The sequence below is a fragment of the Bubalus kerabau genome, chromosome 1 (assembly GCF_029407905.1).
Source record: "Bubalus kerabau isolate K-KA32 ecotype Philippines breed swamp buffalo chromosome 1, PCC_UOA_SB_1v2, whole genome shotgun sequence".
Lineage (NCBI taxonomy): Eukaryota > Metazoa > Chordata > Mammalia > Artiodactyla > Bovidae > Bubalus > Bubalus kerabau.
The window spans coordinates 70,491,994-70,509,272 of record NC_073624.1 but is presented as its reverse complement, the minus strand read 5'-3'; positions in this window follow the sequence as shown (position 1 = coordinate 70,509,272).

Sequence of the window (17,279 nt, the reverse complement as noted above, 5' to 3'; positions counted from 1 at the left end):
TGTTGGTGTGTCAGGTCTTTGATTCTTTCAGCTCTTGTGGCCTGGGAGATTTTGACGCAGCTGAAATGCCAGGAGAATGAACAAATAATACTTTGTATAAAGTGACTGAGCAAGTATTACCACTTTGTTCAAAAATTTGGGAAGCACTGAAATAACACTTATGGTGAACATGAGACAAGCTAAGGTGAGAATGGCTCTTCTAGTGAAGGTTAATGGAAAGAATCAGAAAGATTCAATGGTGAGTCTTGATTTCCCTAATCTGTAGAGCCACAGTTTTCTGATCTATTTTGAGGATAAGATAATATATGAAAAAAGCACTTTATACAACTGCAAAGAGCTACATGGATGTGAACACATGCAGTCTGATACTTTCTAGGTCTAATCACCCTTAAGAGAAAAATAGTAGTTCAATGAGTGAATGACTCAATGGCTCACAGATGAATGAATATGCACTTCTGCTGATAGAGTGATACCATGGAACAACCAAGAGTTTGCAGTGTGACTTGAATTTAGATCTTGGCTCTGTGAGCTATTGAGCAAAATAACTCATTTGAATTGTCATAATATTTTCTGAACACACACACACACAACCAGGTAATTAAAATTCACTTTGGAGGGTTATTTATAATATTTCTATGCATCTACGTATCTATCTGCAGGTATACCTACGTGTGCACATACGCAATGCCTTCTTCATGAGGAAAATGGAGACAATACCAAGATGACAGGCTTATCGTGATAGGGAAGATTAGAGACTGATGTAATAATGTAAATACCTATGTCATCTGCTTTTGGCTTCCCACCCTCACCCTCTGGCCTTCATTCTGGTCATTGCAGTACATACCAAGTTTTTTAATATAGCACATTGATATTTTGGAATGGATAATTCTTTGTTGGGGAGGGCTGTCCTATACATTGTAGCATGTAGAATGACTCTAGACATCACAAACTGTCTTCTTGTAGCAAAATTGCCTTCTGTTGAGTACTATTACTCTAGGATTTTCCAGAACAAGAACTCATTACCAAATGGGAGATAGTTAATAGTTATTTTGTACAAGCCTTAATAAGTTACAAAGCATCAAGATCTCAAAAAGATAATGTGGAGATATTCCAAAGAGATGCCCTCCTTGCCAGAAAAAGGCAAAGAGCGCATGCTATGGAGAAGCAGGGTTCATTCTTTTCCCTTTTACTCAAAAATATACCCCGGCATCATTACCAATGTCTTTATATTTCACCTATGCCTCCTGGCACTTTTCTTCAAGGTAGAAAGTAGTAGGGAGCACAAACTCTCTCTGGTGATCATTATATACCTAGTACTGGACTCTATCGGGCTTCCCAGGTGGCGCTAGAGGTAAAGATAGTGAAGTCCCTTAGATGTGTCCTACTCTTTGCGATGCCATGGACTACAGCCTGTCCATGGGATTTTCCAGGCAAGAATACTGGAGTGGGTTGCCATTTCTTTCTCCAAGAGTAAAGAATCCACCCGCAAATACAGGAGATGCAAGAGACTCAGGTTCAATCCCTAGGTTGGAATGATCTCCTGGATGGGAAAATGGCAACCCATTCCAATATTCTTGCCTGGAGAATCCCATGGACAGAGGAGCCTGGCAGGCTACAGTTCACGGGGTCTCAAAGAGTCGGACATGACTGAGCAACTAAGAGCACACACATTGGATTCTATCACTACTGATGTATTATCATCATTTTAGTTACACTGGGTAAACTGAATTAATGTTTTGATTAACTGAGTAACATCTGAAATTAACTGTATTTAATAGTACCATATGTATGAGAAAATAAATTACAATAACCTTAGATCATATGGAGCTGAAGTAAGACACAGTATTGTGATAAATTTTGCCATTTTGAAATAGAGCTATCTACCATGAAGTGAGTTTAGTTCTTGCTATTTACTTCCTGCATTTTCATGCAGATTGTGCAGCAACAAGAAAATTGGCAATCAATCCCCTACTGTGCAGTATTGGTTTCTAAAGCAGAATCAAGCCTATCCCCTTCCTGAGGTCCCATTAGTACATTCTTACATCATTTGGGGCTTATATCTACTAAGAAACAGTAGAACAGGAAGTTGAAGATGATACTCAGTAGGATACAGGATTCTGATATATATAATTTTCTTATGCCAAATACTGTGGATGAGAAGGAAGAGTGAAAGATGTGCATACAGTACATGTTTGAAGATGTGATCTCTTGTCTTCCTTTATACATTATAAACCTGTACAAGGAAGAAATACAGACTGGTGCACAGAAACAATTTCTGTCTCTGACAGAGAGTCAAGGAGGTTGGGCAGCAATTTACCTTTGTTCAACAAAGTCATACCAGATGAATTCCTATGGATAAACACAAGTGAGCTATGCATTTCTTTTTATATTTGTTTACTTTAAACCTGACAGAAGCAGTTTTATAAGAGCCTAAGGATTAAGGAGCAGAATAAAAGGTTATCTGTGTTTTCTTTCTACTGACAATCTGAAGCCAGGTTAGTTTTACTTTATTAAAAGAAACAAGCTGATGTCATTAAGATGGCAGAATAGGTGCTCCCTGACTTCAATCCCACTCACAAGACTAGCAACTATCCACAGACAAGACACCTATATGAAGACCGCAGAACCCATGGGTTAGGCAGAAGCACTCCCTTGGACCACAGAGACTGAGAAGGACCACATTAGAAGTGCAAAAGGAGTGATTTCACTTTGATTGCATTACCCCTCTCCCCACGCTGGCACAGCACCAAACTGAGAGGAGCCTCCCTTGGCCTTCAGTTTCTCCATTGGGCAAAAGAAAGCCCAACCTACGTAGACATCCTTCTTCACACCATTGTCAGATGCTCCTCAGAAGGCCCACTTGGATCTTGCCTCTAAGGCATCACTGGCTGTGCCTGGAAACCCAGGGATCAGACAGGGATGGAGAAGGGGTTCATAGCAACCAGTGCATGAATATTGGCAGACCACATTTCTGCTGGTGGTGGTACAAGCTGAGATCCCAGCTGTGGCTTCATTTGGCCAGAGAACTCAGTGAGCAGTTATACCTGGGTTGTGTCCCCAGCCAGCAGCCATATAAGCCATGGAGCCCATTCTTGTCAGCCCCACCCAGACAAGAAAACAAATTACCAACCCTGTCCAACTACTGAGCATGGCTCCCATCCTGCCGCACCAGGAAATCCAGCCATAGATGCCAGGCAGCTGCAGAGCACATTCCACGGCATGGCTGGGTAGGGAAATAAGTCAGCAGACCTGTCCAATTCCTCAACAAACCCTCCTGCCCAGTCTGAACAGGAAGACCAAGCAGTGGTTCCAGCTCAAACCCATCCTATGGACCTGCCCAGCCTCAGAGACTGGTTTGCAGCCCTGCCCAACAACAAAGTGCAGCCTATGGCTCTGCCTTATTGCTGAGTACACTCCATGACACCACCTGACCAGGGGCCCTGGACAGTGACCCACCCAACCAAGAAGCACAACAGCCTCCTGCCATATCTAACTGCAGGATTCAGCTGGAGGCCCACCTGACCAGGGAGGTTGGCCAATGACCTTGCTCAACAGCAGAGCACAACCAACACCTGACCAGTGGTGGAGCCCACTTGCGGCCTGATCTCACCTCAGGGCACAGGCTATGACTCTCTTGATTGTGGAGCACAGCCTGAGGCCCTGTCTGATCATGAAGCTCTACTTGCAGCCCTGCCTGAATGCGAAATCTACACAATTCGATTTGGAGAGCACAGCCTAAGGCCCCATCTGGCCAAGAAAATTTGAGGAACTCACCTTGCAGCACTAATTAAAGACTCCAACCAGGGCATCACCCTGCCACGGAACACAGCCTGTGGTCCCACCCAACCAGAGGTGACTGTGGAGCCCAGTCAAATGCTCCAGCTTAAAATAAGATGTTTAACTACAAAATATCATATGTAGAACTTCACTGGTGATCCAATGGTTAAGAATCCGCCTGTCAATACAGGGGACACGGGTTTGATCCCTGGCCTGGAAAGATTCCACACGCTGTGCAGCAACTAAGTCCATGCGATACAAATACTGAGACCACGCACCACAACTACTGAAGCCCTTGTGCTCTAGAGCCTGGGGTTTGCAATAAGAGAAGCCACTACAGAGAGAAGCCTGAACACCGCAGTCAGAGAGCAGCCCTTAAAAATCTGTGTGTAGTAATAAACACCCAGCCCAGCCATAATAAATAAATTACATGTAGATGCATGGTAAGCATAAAGGAAAAACCTGTAGTACAAAAGAGTAAATTAAAGGAATCAAAGCAAACTGCCACAGAAAGTCATCATATCACAAAGGAAGACAAGAGAGGTAAAGGGTAAAAGAACTACAAAACAGAACATAATGAACAAAATGGCAATAGTAAGTCCACATCTATCAATAGGTCTTTTGATGAAATTTTACAAGCAAAATGGAAGAGTGACTGAATGGATAAAAAAGCAAGGTACATAAAATGCTGCCTATAAGAGACTCCTTTTAGCCATCATGACTAGACTGAAAGTGAAGGGATGGAAAAGCTATTCCAAGCAAAGGCTTAGCGACACCAAGTGTTGTCATACTTACACCAGGCAAAATAAAATTTAAGTTAAAAATGGTTACAAGAGACAAAGAAGGTTGTTATGTAAGGATAAAAAGGTTAGTTCATCAAGAAAATACAACAGTTGTAAATTTTTGAGCATCTAACATCAGATTACCTAATTATATAAAGCAAATACAAACAGATCTAAAAGGAGAAATAAACAGCAGCACAATAATAGTAGAGGATTTTAATATTCCACGATCAACAGTGGATGTATTAGTCAGACAGAAAATTAATATAGAAAGAACTGATTTCAGCAAAGCTGGATTTCAGACAAGTACAAAAATAGGTAAAGCATCTTATCAATTTTTATGTTGATTACATGTTGTTAATGATATTATTTTAGAAATAATGGGTTAAATAAAAGATGCTATTATTTTTTATTTTTTAATGGGATTCTTAGAACACTTAAAATTACACATGTTTTGTAGTATATTTCTGTTAGACAATGCTGGCCTAAAGTAACACTTCTGAAACTTACTTGTTAAGGGACTGTTTTTATAAGGATGATGAGTAATGTGTGAGGAAAAAAAAAAAACTTGCCTTGAAAAAATAATTTGGTTAGCTGTTACACAAGATTTTTCTTCAGTATGTTCAAAAAGATTATGTATATGAGAAAGTTTTCTAAGTATCTAAAATACAGCCTCTACCAATTCCTTCCCTCCTTGTATGAGAATATTGTTCTTTCGAACAAAAAAGTGGAACTTTTTCCTCCTCTTGCACCTACGCAAGTCTTAACTTTTTCCTGAGTAATTTAATGCATCAGAAGCTGTCTTGTCTTAGGATTTCTGATGCTAAATTCATTTTATAGGTGCTGTTTGGGATTATCAGAATAATCTTTCCTTGAACAATGGTCTGAAAAGATATACGCACCCCAGTGTTCATTGCAACATTGTTTACAATAGCCAAGACACGGAAGCAACCTGGGTGTCCATCAACAGAGGAATGGATAAAGAATATGTGGTACATATATGGAATGAAATATTACTCAGCCATTAAAAAGAATGAAATAATGCCACTTGCAGCAACATGGATGGACCTAGAGAGTATCCTACCAAGTGAAGTAAGTCAGACAGAGATGAAGAAATATATGACATCCTTTATATGTGGAATCTAAAAAGAAATAATACAAAAGAACTTACAAAACAGAACCAGACTCACAGACTTCCAGAAGGAGCTTGTTGCCAGGTGGAAGTTTGAGGATAAAGAATAGTAAGGAATTTGGGACGGACATGTACACACTGCTATATTTAAAATGGATAACCAAGAAGGACCTACTATACAGCATATGGAGCTTTGCTCAGTGTTATTTGGCAGCTTGCACTGGAGGGGAGTTTGGGAGAGAATGGACACCTGTATCCATGGCTGTATGGCTGAGTTCCTATACTGTTCACCTGAAACTGTCACAACATTGTTAATCAGCTATACGCCAACAAAAAATAAAAAGTTAAGAAAAAAACAACACTTTTCTTGGAACCCAGTCACTACCATGTTGCGAGAAGAAAAAGTCACGTGTTAAAACTGTGTGGACATACTAGTTGGTTAGCCCAGTTCAGACTCAGCAACAGCCAGGATCAGCTACCAGCTGTCACAGTGAATACACTTAGGCATCTACCATAGTTTTGAGTTCTGATGACTGGAACCCTGTCCCTCCTGACAAACTCCAAGACCCTGCGCTGAACCCGCTCACCCTAGAGAATTGAGAGAAAATGGTGACCTGTTGTAAGAAGCCACTAAGATTGCGGGGAGGGTTGTTACATCCCTAGCTTTTCAGAAAAGGACTTCTTATTAACATATCCTAAACTAGTTCTTCTCAGAATGACTCTATAAAATAATAACATAAAAAATCACAGAAAAGAACTATTTATTAACATATCCTAAACTAGTTCTTCTCAGAATGACTCTATAAAATAATAACATAAAAAATCACAGAGTTTGTGCATTTTTTTGAAAAATCTGAAGTAACCACTATAGAATCAAATACTGTATATGTATTTTATAACTGGACAAGGAAGAAGAATAAAGACTGTATGGTGGAAGACAGAAACCTAAATGAAGGAAATGTGCAGATGTGGGAAAAAAGGAGCCCTTGTACATGTTTGTAGGGATGTAAAACAGTGCAGTCCCTATGAAAAACAGGATGGAGTTTCCTGAAAAGTTAAAAATAGAACTACCATGTGACCCAGTAACCCAAATTCTAAGTGTTTGTCAAAAGGAAATCAAATCTCTATTTTAAAGAGATATCTGCACCTCCATGTTCATTGCTGTATTAGTCACAATAGCCAATAATACATGTAAACATTCTAAATGCCTATTAATGGATGAATCAATAGATAAAATAGATAAAATGTGTTGCTTGCTTACAGTGGACTATTATTCACAGCGATTAAAAAAAAAAAGAAATTATGCCGTTTGCAACAACACTGACAAAACTTGGGGTCATCATGTTAAGTGAATTTAGTCAGAACCAGGAACAAAAACTATATGATCTCATATGTGGAATCTTAAAAAAAAAAAAAAAAAAAACTTACAGAAGCAGCAAATATAATAATAGCTGCCAGAGGCAGAATGTAGAGACATAGAAAATGGATAAAGGTGGTCAAAAGGTACCAACTTATAGTTATAAGAATAAACAAGTCCTGGGATGTAATATGCATCATGGCGATCATACTTAACAGCACTGTATTGTATATCTGAAAGTTCCTAAAAGATCCTGCTTATTTAACTGATATGCAGAGTTCATCATGAGAAACGCTGGGCTGGCTGAAACCCAAGCTGGAATCAAGATTTCCAAGAGAAATATCGATAACCTCAGATATGCAGATGACACCATCCTTATGGCAGAAAGTGAAGAGGAATTAAAGAGACTCTTGATGAAAGTCAAAGAGGAGAGTGAAAAAGTTGGCTTAAAGCTCAACATTCAGAAAACTAAGATCATGGCATCTGGTCCTATCACTTCATGGGAAATAGATGGGGAAACAGTGGAAACAGTGTCAGACTTTATTTTGGGGGGCTTCAAAATCACTGCAGATGGTGACTGAGGCCATGGAATTAAAAGACCCTTGCTCCTTGAAAGAAAAGTTATGACCAACCTAGACAGCATATTAAAAAACAGAGACATTACTTTGCTAACAAAGGTCCATCTAGTCAAGGCTATGGTTTTTCCAGCAGTCATGTATGGATGTGAGAGTTGGACTATAAAGAAAACTGAGTGCTGAAGAATTGATGCTTTTGAACTGTGGTGTTGGAGAAGACTCTTGAGAGTCTCTTGAACTGCAAGGACATCCAACCAGTCCATCCTAAAGGAAATCAGTCCTGAATATTCATTGGAAGGACTGATGTTGAAGCTGAAACTCCAATATTTTGGCCACCTGATGCGAAGAACTGATTTATTGGAAAAGACCCTGATGCTGGGAAAGATTGAAGGCAGGAGAAGGGGACGACAGAGGACAAGATGGTTGGATGGCATCACTGACTCAATGGACAGAGTTTGAGTAAGCTCTGGTAGTTGGTGATGGACAGGGAGGCCTAGCGTGCTGCAGTCCATGGGGTCACAAAAAGTAGGACACAATTGAGCGACTGAACTGAACTTAACTGAAAAGAATATATCTTAAAGGCTCTCATCATAAGGAAAAAGAAAATTATGTGAGGTAATGGATGTTAGCTAAACTTATTAATCATTTGGGGATATATACATACATTACACTTTTATGTTGTACAACTTAATTATAAAATATGTCAGTTATTTTTCAAAAAACTGGAAAAATTAAAAAGAAATGCAGTATATAATCATGTTTAAATATTTTACATCTATTAAGATAATTTCTATGAAGTGTTTTAAATTACACAGCACATATGATAAGTTAAAATGTAAGCTACATAAAAAATATTGTCATATACAGAAGAACACACATGAATTTGTAAGAAAATGTGAAAAGTATTCTAAAATATTAGATCTTTAATTTTATCAGATGGTTCTCTCCTGGTGGTGATATAATGACAATTTGTATTTTTTTTTTGCTATCTCATGAACTTACCATATTTTTTTTTAAAGATAATATTTAAAATCAGAATTTCTTTTCTAGAAGAAATTAATGCCTCTTTTCCATTTGTAATGGAATGTAATTTACCCTTTGCTTCATATACAATTTGTGATGTAGAAAAACCATGGTCACATTTTCACTTCTTTGGTATAAAATAATTTTAGTGAAGTGTCAGATGTAGAAGCTGAGCCAGAGCAGCTGAGTGCCTGTTCTTGGCCTGATATGACAATACTCGCTTTGAATATGTTTGTGTTTAATGCCAATTCAAGGACTATAAACACTAAGATGCCATTTTGGTAATCTAGGCTTAAAATAAAGACTATAAACAGAAAAATTTTCCCAAAGAGGGAAAAAATAAAAACGCCCTTACACTGTGGACTGAACTTAATCCATAATGTGGGAAAGGGTACTTAAGATGACTGTTTCTCTGTTATTGCCCTGTCACACTCTTTAAACACTAAATCTGATTGTGAGGATAGAAAGGATGACCAAATAGAAACACGGAGTTTGAGTGACTGTTTCCACATGGATTCCCTTAACTTTTCCCAATAGGGCTATTGACAATGTATGTGTGAACCCATATGTTCATAATATTGTGACTCAGCTTTAGGTTTTATTCAAATTCTCTACATTTTGTAGGCAGATTTGGACCACAATTCAATAGTTCCAAAGCTGTATTTTTCTGCATATTTGAACTTTTGTTCATTTGAATGCTAAGAGCTATTTCAACTCAAGGGAGAGATAATGTGTGGGTGGCAGGATGCTGCCTCAGGAAAAATCAAATTAAATTTCTTCTCAGGATCAACTGAAGGTTCTATCTATCACCTCTTATAAGATAACCCTGAAGTGTGAGGGTGAAGTGAAAAATTTTTTGTAGGGGCATATGTTCAGATTTACATTTTAGGACATATGAATGGTGGAGATAGGAGTTATTGATAGATTCTGAATGACTTAGAGAATGCCCTCACTTTATGATTGACCCAGCCCATGCAGTTGTTCTTTTAATAGTGTTGCCTTGGAGGATCAATCCTATTTTAATTGAGAAGTTGATTTCTAAGTGGATTTCATCTTATCATCTTTTTTGATTGATACATGTACACATATAAATACACACATATATATGGAGAACATGGACTTTCTATTCTTACCTCATTTTCCATGGGAAATTTTAATCTTGGTTGGCCATATCTTTCTTGACAAAAATTTGAAATGTCTATAATATTAATGTATTATTATTTTCAAGTATTTCTCAATGCATATTATTTCTCAAACACTCAGTTTTGAATCTTATACTATTTCCTCTTTTAAATGGAATAAATAACTTCATTCTCTGAACAATCTTATAAATAGCACAATATAACTGAATAATTAATAGCAGTGCCCTGGAGTATCTACAGGAAGACATGTAGTGTAGTGGAATGAATCTTGATATCAGTGTATCTGACTTTTGGTTAATTTTTAACTATGACAGAACCAACAAACTTGATGGCATTACCTATTCCTATTCCAAAAAGTTTGCAGAGATGGAAAAAGAAACAAAATAATCTGATTAACTTTTGGACCTCACTGAAGTTGTTTAATTACCAAAAAAAAATTCCAGAATGTACAGGTCTTATGATGTTTGCTTTGCTCTAAGCTGGTAATAGTTAAGAGGCATATGGAATGAAAGTCCCTTTTATTTGATAGGACTATTACCTAAACTACTTATTAGAATTTTATAGACTAGCAAAAATATTAGTAACCTCCAATTATACCAGAAAGTGATATACGTTTGTAACCTTCTGATATATATATATATATATATATATGCTTTTAAAGTATTTGATGCTAAGATAGACATAACTTCTCATGAAGCCACAAATTAAAGGTCTAAATCAAATCAAACTTTTCTTTCACAAAATGCATATTTTCTAAAGAAATTGTCCATAGGTAATTTATGATACCTAATGACTAACTTTTCATTAAGCATTTGGAAAAAGTTACTGTCAATATAAGTAAATGAATAGTCAGGTCAGGTCCAAAGACTTTTCTTGTAACTACACTCAGTATTCTTTGCAGAATTTGATATTTTCAACATTCCCTGTAATATTTGCATGTATCTGGAGTAAGGAAATTCTGTCATTGAAATTACTCTGATTTTCAGGATTCTGCATCTGTCTCCTATTCACCCTCTCACCTTATCATTGCCTTCCCCAAGATTTCCCTTCTCTCATTACTTTCTAGAGTCATTAATGAGTGTGCCTCCCAGTCCTTTCTCTTGAAATAAGGGCAAGCATGCAAACGTGCCCTGCTGGTTTTTTTCTTTTTTTCCCCCACTGTGAGGACAAGGATATACCCAGACAAAATTTCCATGAGTTAGAAATGTGATGGACATGTTGGCAACAGTGCAAGGAGATCTGAGTCTGAACTGAAAACAGGTTTAATCAAGAGATTTCTCCAGGATTGATGGAGTTCTTTTCACAGTCAGTGGGTCACATTTCCATGGTTCTCCTATGAATAGTAAAAGGTAACGAGAGAGGGCAGCCATTTTTTCAGGCCAGTAAAATCAGTACTCAGGCAATCTGGTCACAGAAATATTTGCAGAAATCACTTAATTATTTACTGAGGGCTTATCAGGTGCCAGGTAGTGTGCTTGGCAATGAAAAGGATAGAAAAATGTGGTTCCTATGCTGAAGAATGTACTAACTTGTTAGAAAAAAAAATTTGGGAAAACACGATGTAAGACAGTTATTGTGACCCACAGGTCATAGAATATGAGCATTTTAAATATCACATCACTTAGCTCCTGCAAACTGCTAATAACATTAAAAAGGAAGGTGTTTTCAGTCCAGATAACCATCTGAAAGGTATAATTTCTGACAACAACAGAACACAGTTTCCCTATTTCTCCTTTCTAGACTATTTGACTAGAGTTACAGCTCCAACAGGTTTCCCTGATGGCCCAGTGGGTAAAGAGTCCTCCTGCAATGTAGGAGACACAGGAAATGAAGGTCAGTCCTTGGGTCAGGAAGGTTCCCTGGAGGAGAAAATAGCAACCCACTCAAGTATTCTTGCCTGGAAAATCCAATGGATAAAGGAACCTGGCAGACTAGAGTCCAAAGGGTCAAACAGAGCTGGACATAGCTGAGTACATACACACAAGGCTCCAACAAGTACAGGGCCTGAATCTGCTTTTTTTTTTTTTTTTTTCTTTTACAGAGAGAGCCAAGTATAGTGTCTTGCACACAGCAGATGCTTACTATTTGTTGAGTAGTATTATTGAGGAAGAAGAAAGGGTTTAATTCCCAGTTTAAAGAGCTTCTCCTTTACAACTTAGAACATTTTTTAAGGATTCTATTTTTCAGTCAGGAGTGCTGTGACGCTACTGCATATGAAGATGAGTACTTGTATGAGGAGATAGAGTAAGAGAGTTATTTATCCTTGACCCAATATATAAGCTTACTTGTATAAACTTCCTAACATAAAAAGAAGGGTATTAGTAAAATATACAGGACTTACCTGGGGACTGACATGGTAAAGAATCTGCCTGCAATACAGGAGACCTGGGTTCAATCCCTGGGTAGGGAAGATCCCCTGGAGAAGGGAATGGCCACCTACTCCAGTGTTCTTACCTGGAGAATTCCATAGACAGAGGAGCCTGGCAGCTATAGTCCATGACATCACAGACAGTCACAAAACATATAATGCCTGCTTAAATTCTGAGTAGTGAGACAGGGCCCAGAGGAAATATATATCTTGTGTCAGCCAAAGCAGGGACCCCAGAGCACAGGGAAGGTAAGGGTCTCTCTCCATGGGCAGGTGGAGGGAATAAAAACCTATATGGTAGGGGGCCCAATAGCTAAGACAAGTTTCTAGATATCACTTCCCATGTCATGATTCTGTCCAACCAGGGGGCCAATATTGATGTGAGCTGCTTACTCTAGGATGGAGCAGCTTCCCAGACCACCTCCCAACCTGGAATTTGGTTTCGAGAGTCTACTTTGTTGCTTATCTGCCAACACATCCAGAGATAATTTGGACCAGTCTTCAAACTAAATTCTTCACTGATGCAGGATAACCTTGGTTGAGAAGTTATGTTTTCTTTTTCCTGTTTCCTGTCTCCTTTACACCACAGAAATAGGAGTAGGAAGAGAACAGATGCATAAAATAATCTCTGTTCTTTAATTTTAACTAGATCTAGAGTAAAACTGTTTACTATTGAGGAATAAAGTAAAGTTAGAACTTGAAAATCCAAACCCAAGATATAAATGGATGTGCATGCATGCTAAGTCACTTCAGTCATGTCTGACTCTTTACAACCCTTTGTACAGTAGCCCATCAGGCTCCTCTGTCCATGGGATTCTCCAAGCAAACTTACTGAAGTGGATTGCCATGCGCTCCTCCAGGGGCTCTTCCCAACCCAGGGACTGAACCTGTGTCTCTTATGTCTCCTGCATTGGCAGGTAGATTCTTTACCACTACTGCCACCTGGGAAGCCCCAAAACTTAGCTAATGAATGGCCAAGCACAAAATACAGAACTTGTAAAGACAATGAGCAGAAATGCATCATGTCAGTCATCTCCAGGCCTAAATAGTACATTAGCAAAGATATTACTAGCTGCTATAAAAGATAAAATCTCAAATTTCAATAAATTGTATAGTCTATTTTTTGTCCCATGATGCCCAAACAGGTGTTCCTGATTGATGAATGGCTCTTCTCTCAATGACAGAAAACCTAGTCTCCTTTCTTCTCTTAACTATTCAAGAATTTTCAACTTATGGCTTACAAAGGGGCCCTCAGGGTCATCTTCCTTCCAGCTAGTCAGAAGAGAAACAAAGCATGTTGAATCCCTTGTGGAGGGTTTTTATGGTGTGGCTCCCTATCCACAGTCCACTGGTCAGAGCTTAGTCACACAGCCGCATGGCTCTGTAGACTAATATAATATACTCCTGTCTCAGGAGAAGGAGAAGATGGGATTGGTGAGCAATCAACTTGTCTCTGGCCTAGACTAAGTACTTAGAAAAAAGCTTCAGCAAATTTAAAAGGTAAAATAGAGGATAAAGATTCAGTGATAAGTAAGTAATACCTCTGAACTGTCTTTTAGAAGACAAATTGTGTGGAGTCTACAGAAAAAGATCAGCTATTTTGACAACACAAGAACAGGAATCCCAGTTGAACCAGTGCCATATTAGGCTAAAGATTGTCACCATTGCTTAATAAGAATAAACAGGATTAGTATCATAGCTCTACTGAATATATAGCTTTTAAAAGTATAATGTTTTCATATAATTATTCTAAGTAATATGTACATAATTCTTATTCCATAGTGGGGGATACTCTCAACTAAATATTTTGCTATCTTTACAAGGTTAAGAATAAAACAGCTTCAGTTGCTCAGTTATTCTCTTGGGTTGATATCTAGATGAGTGGGATCCATAGAATTATATTTAAGATTATGGTATCCAGAATGAAAAAATTGGGGTTAGGAACCCCTTTATAATTTTTGATTTTTTTCGTTTCCACAGAGGCAGAATTGATTTACTCTTCAAAGAAACAAAGAGAAATATTGTAGACAGCAAACTGTGCCAGATCTTGGTACAGAAAAAAATTTATCCATTATCATGTGATCAAAGATTAGAAAAGTAAGTGAATAGATTTTGGTATGCAGTTGCAAACCAGGTGGCAGATGAAAGAATATAAGAAACCTTATTGAGCTGCAAAACTGCATGGACTGCAAGTTCATAGAAAAAATTGTAAAAAGTGTTTGTTACACATAGGGCAGTACATACTGGCTTGAATTTCATTAAGAAGTCTCACATTTGGAACTCACTAATATCTATGTTGTTATATAAATGTACCTTGTTTTTTTTTTAATGTCTTAGACAGCCCCAGTCACAATGCATGCTAAAACTTTAGCAACATGAACCTATGGGAAGAAAAAGCATTAGAAACAAGATTTGATTTGAGAGTAACAGAGGCTTCCCTGATGTCTCAGTGGTAAAGAATCCACCTGCCAATTCCAGAGACACAGGTACGATCCAGGGATTGGGAAGATCCCCTGGAAAAGGAAATGGCAAACAACTCCAGTATTCTTGCCTGGGAAATCCCATGGACAGAAGATCCTTGAGGGCTACAGTCCATGGGGCATCAAAATAGTCAGGTATGACTTAGCAACTAAACAATAACAAACAGAATTGGCTACAGGTCTTAATCATATCAGGGCATTACAAGAAGTTCAATGTAAAGTGTTAGAAGAGTTAGACTTGATTTAGGCTAGTAAAGATAGGCATGAAGAGCCAACCTGAAATATATTAGATGCTCAATACGTATTTGTTGAAAGAATGACTGAATCTGATGAACAGATTATAGAAAGAGGGGTCCAGATGACAAGGTACACTTGTATTGTATTTATGGCCGGGTCAACATATGTACAAAATTTATCTCCAAGGGAAAAGATCCAACCTGACCTAGTTGGCCATCAAAATAGTAAAATGCAGAGCAGGAGGACTAGAAGAGAAACAAAGGCTGAAGTACAGGGATTGTACACAAAGCAAAGGTAAGGTTAGATTTCAATTTAGTGGGGTTCTAAGATCGTCAAAGAAACATGAGTTTTCTTCTTGTTAATTCATGCCTGCTTTGGCCAGGAATAACTCAAGCTTCAGATACAGCTAGTCTAAAATTAATAGCTCTCATTTACAGTATTTGGAAAGGACAATGCACCTTTCTTACTTTTTAGCCTGTAAACCTCATGTAAACATGGAATACTCTTTGATTCTCCATTTTACATTCCATATATTTATAATAGTGTTAGTACCCGACATATGTTAGTTTACTAGTTATATTTTGAACATAGAAGTTGATTCACTCTATATGAGGTTTTTAAAAAGTACTAAGTAGGATGAACATCAAGAAGATACAGTTCTAGTTTAAAAGGTGCTGGATTTAACACCATGTTTAAATGACAGATATACTTCCTGAGAGCACTATCACTTAAGATAATGAAGAACCCCTTTCACTCTGCCTCATCCAGAAAAGTTGAGGGTTAGATCAATATTTCAGGATAATAGGTTATCTAGTTCCTCCAAATCTATGTAACTACACTATAACAATTCAGTTATATCCCAAATTGTAGATTATGACCATTGTTTTCTAAATTTACAACCAACATAAAACATTACATTGGTTTATCTTTTCACTTGTTTCATATATTACTGTGCCACAACTAATTTTCTTTGTTTCTGCTTTATTAATCTTCTGCATTTTCCATCATCCTATCCTTATCTGTTCAAGTTCTACTTAGTATTCCATTAAGATGTCTCACAGTTTTCTCCCTTTTCTTCTGCAGTCTATGTACCATTATTCTAGTTGGACTTAAATCACCTATGTGCCTAAATTTCTATAGCTATCTCCTGGCTCAGATATGAGCTCAACAACCTCAGACTTGCAGATGATACCACTCTAATGGCAGAAAGCAAAGAGGAACTAAACAGCCTCTTGAAGGTGAAAGTTTCGTGCTCTTGCTCATGCTCAGTCATGTCCAACTCCTAGCAACCCCATGGACTGTAGCCCACCAGGTTTCTCTATCCATCAGAGTTTCCAGGCAGGAATAATGGAGTGGGTTGCCATTTCCTCCTCCAGGGGATCTCCCTAACCCAGCGATCAAACCTGAGTTGCTTGTGTCTCCTGCATTGGCAGGTAGATTCTATGGCAGGTAGAAGGTGAAAGAGAAGAGTGAAGAAACTGGCTTAAAACTCAACTTCAAAAAATGAAGATCATGGCATCTGGTCCCATCACTTCATGGCAAATAGATGGGGAAATAATGGAAACAGTGACAGACTTTATTTTCTTGGACTCCAAGATCACTGCAGATGGTGACTACAGCCATGAAATTAAAAAATGCTTGATCCTTGGAAGAATAACTATGACAAACTTAGCATATTAAAAAACAGAGACATCACTTTGCCAAAAAAGGTCTGTATAGTCAAAGATATGATTTTTCCAGTAGTCATATATGGATGTGAAAGTTGGACTATAAAGAAAGCAGAATGCCAAAGAATTGATGCTTTTCACAACACCAACTGTGGTATTGGCGAAGACTCTTGAGAGTCCCTTGGACAGCAAGGAGATCAAAGCAGTCAATCCTAAAGAAACCAACTCTGCATATTCATAGGAAGGACTGATGCTGAAGCTGAAGCGCCAATCCTTTGGCCCCCTGATGAGGAGAGCCAACTCACTGAAAAATACGCTGATACTGGAAAAGATTGAGGGTGGGAGGAGAAGGGGGTGGCAGAGGATGAAATGGTTAGATAGTAGTACCGACTCAATAGATATGAATTTGAGCAAACTCCAGGAGATGGTGGAGGATAGAGGAGCCTGGCATGCTGCAGCCCACGTGGTTGCAAAGAGCTAAACATGATTTAGTGACCGAATGGCAACAACAACTATCTCCTAGCTTAGTCTCCTAATTCTGGTCTCTCAATAACCAGGGCATACTGAGTGCTTTTTGTGTGTGTTTTAAAATTTTAGAGTTTAAAACAATCTGCCAAGCCCACAGCTAAAATCATACTCAATAGCAAAAGCTCTGCACAAATATTAGGAACAAAACAGGGTTTTGTTCACCATTTCTATTGAGCATAGTACTGGAAGTCCTAATCAGAGCAATGAATAA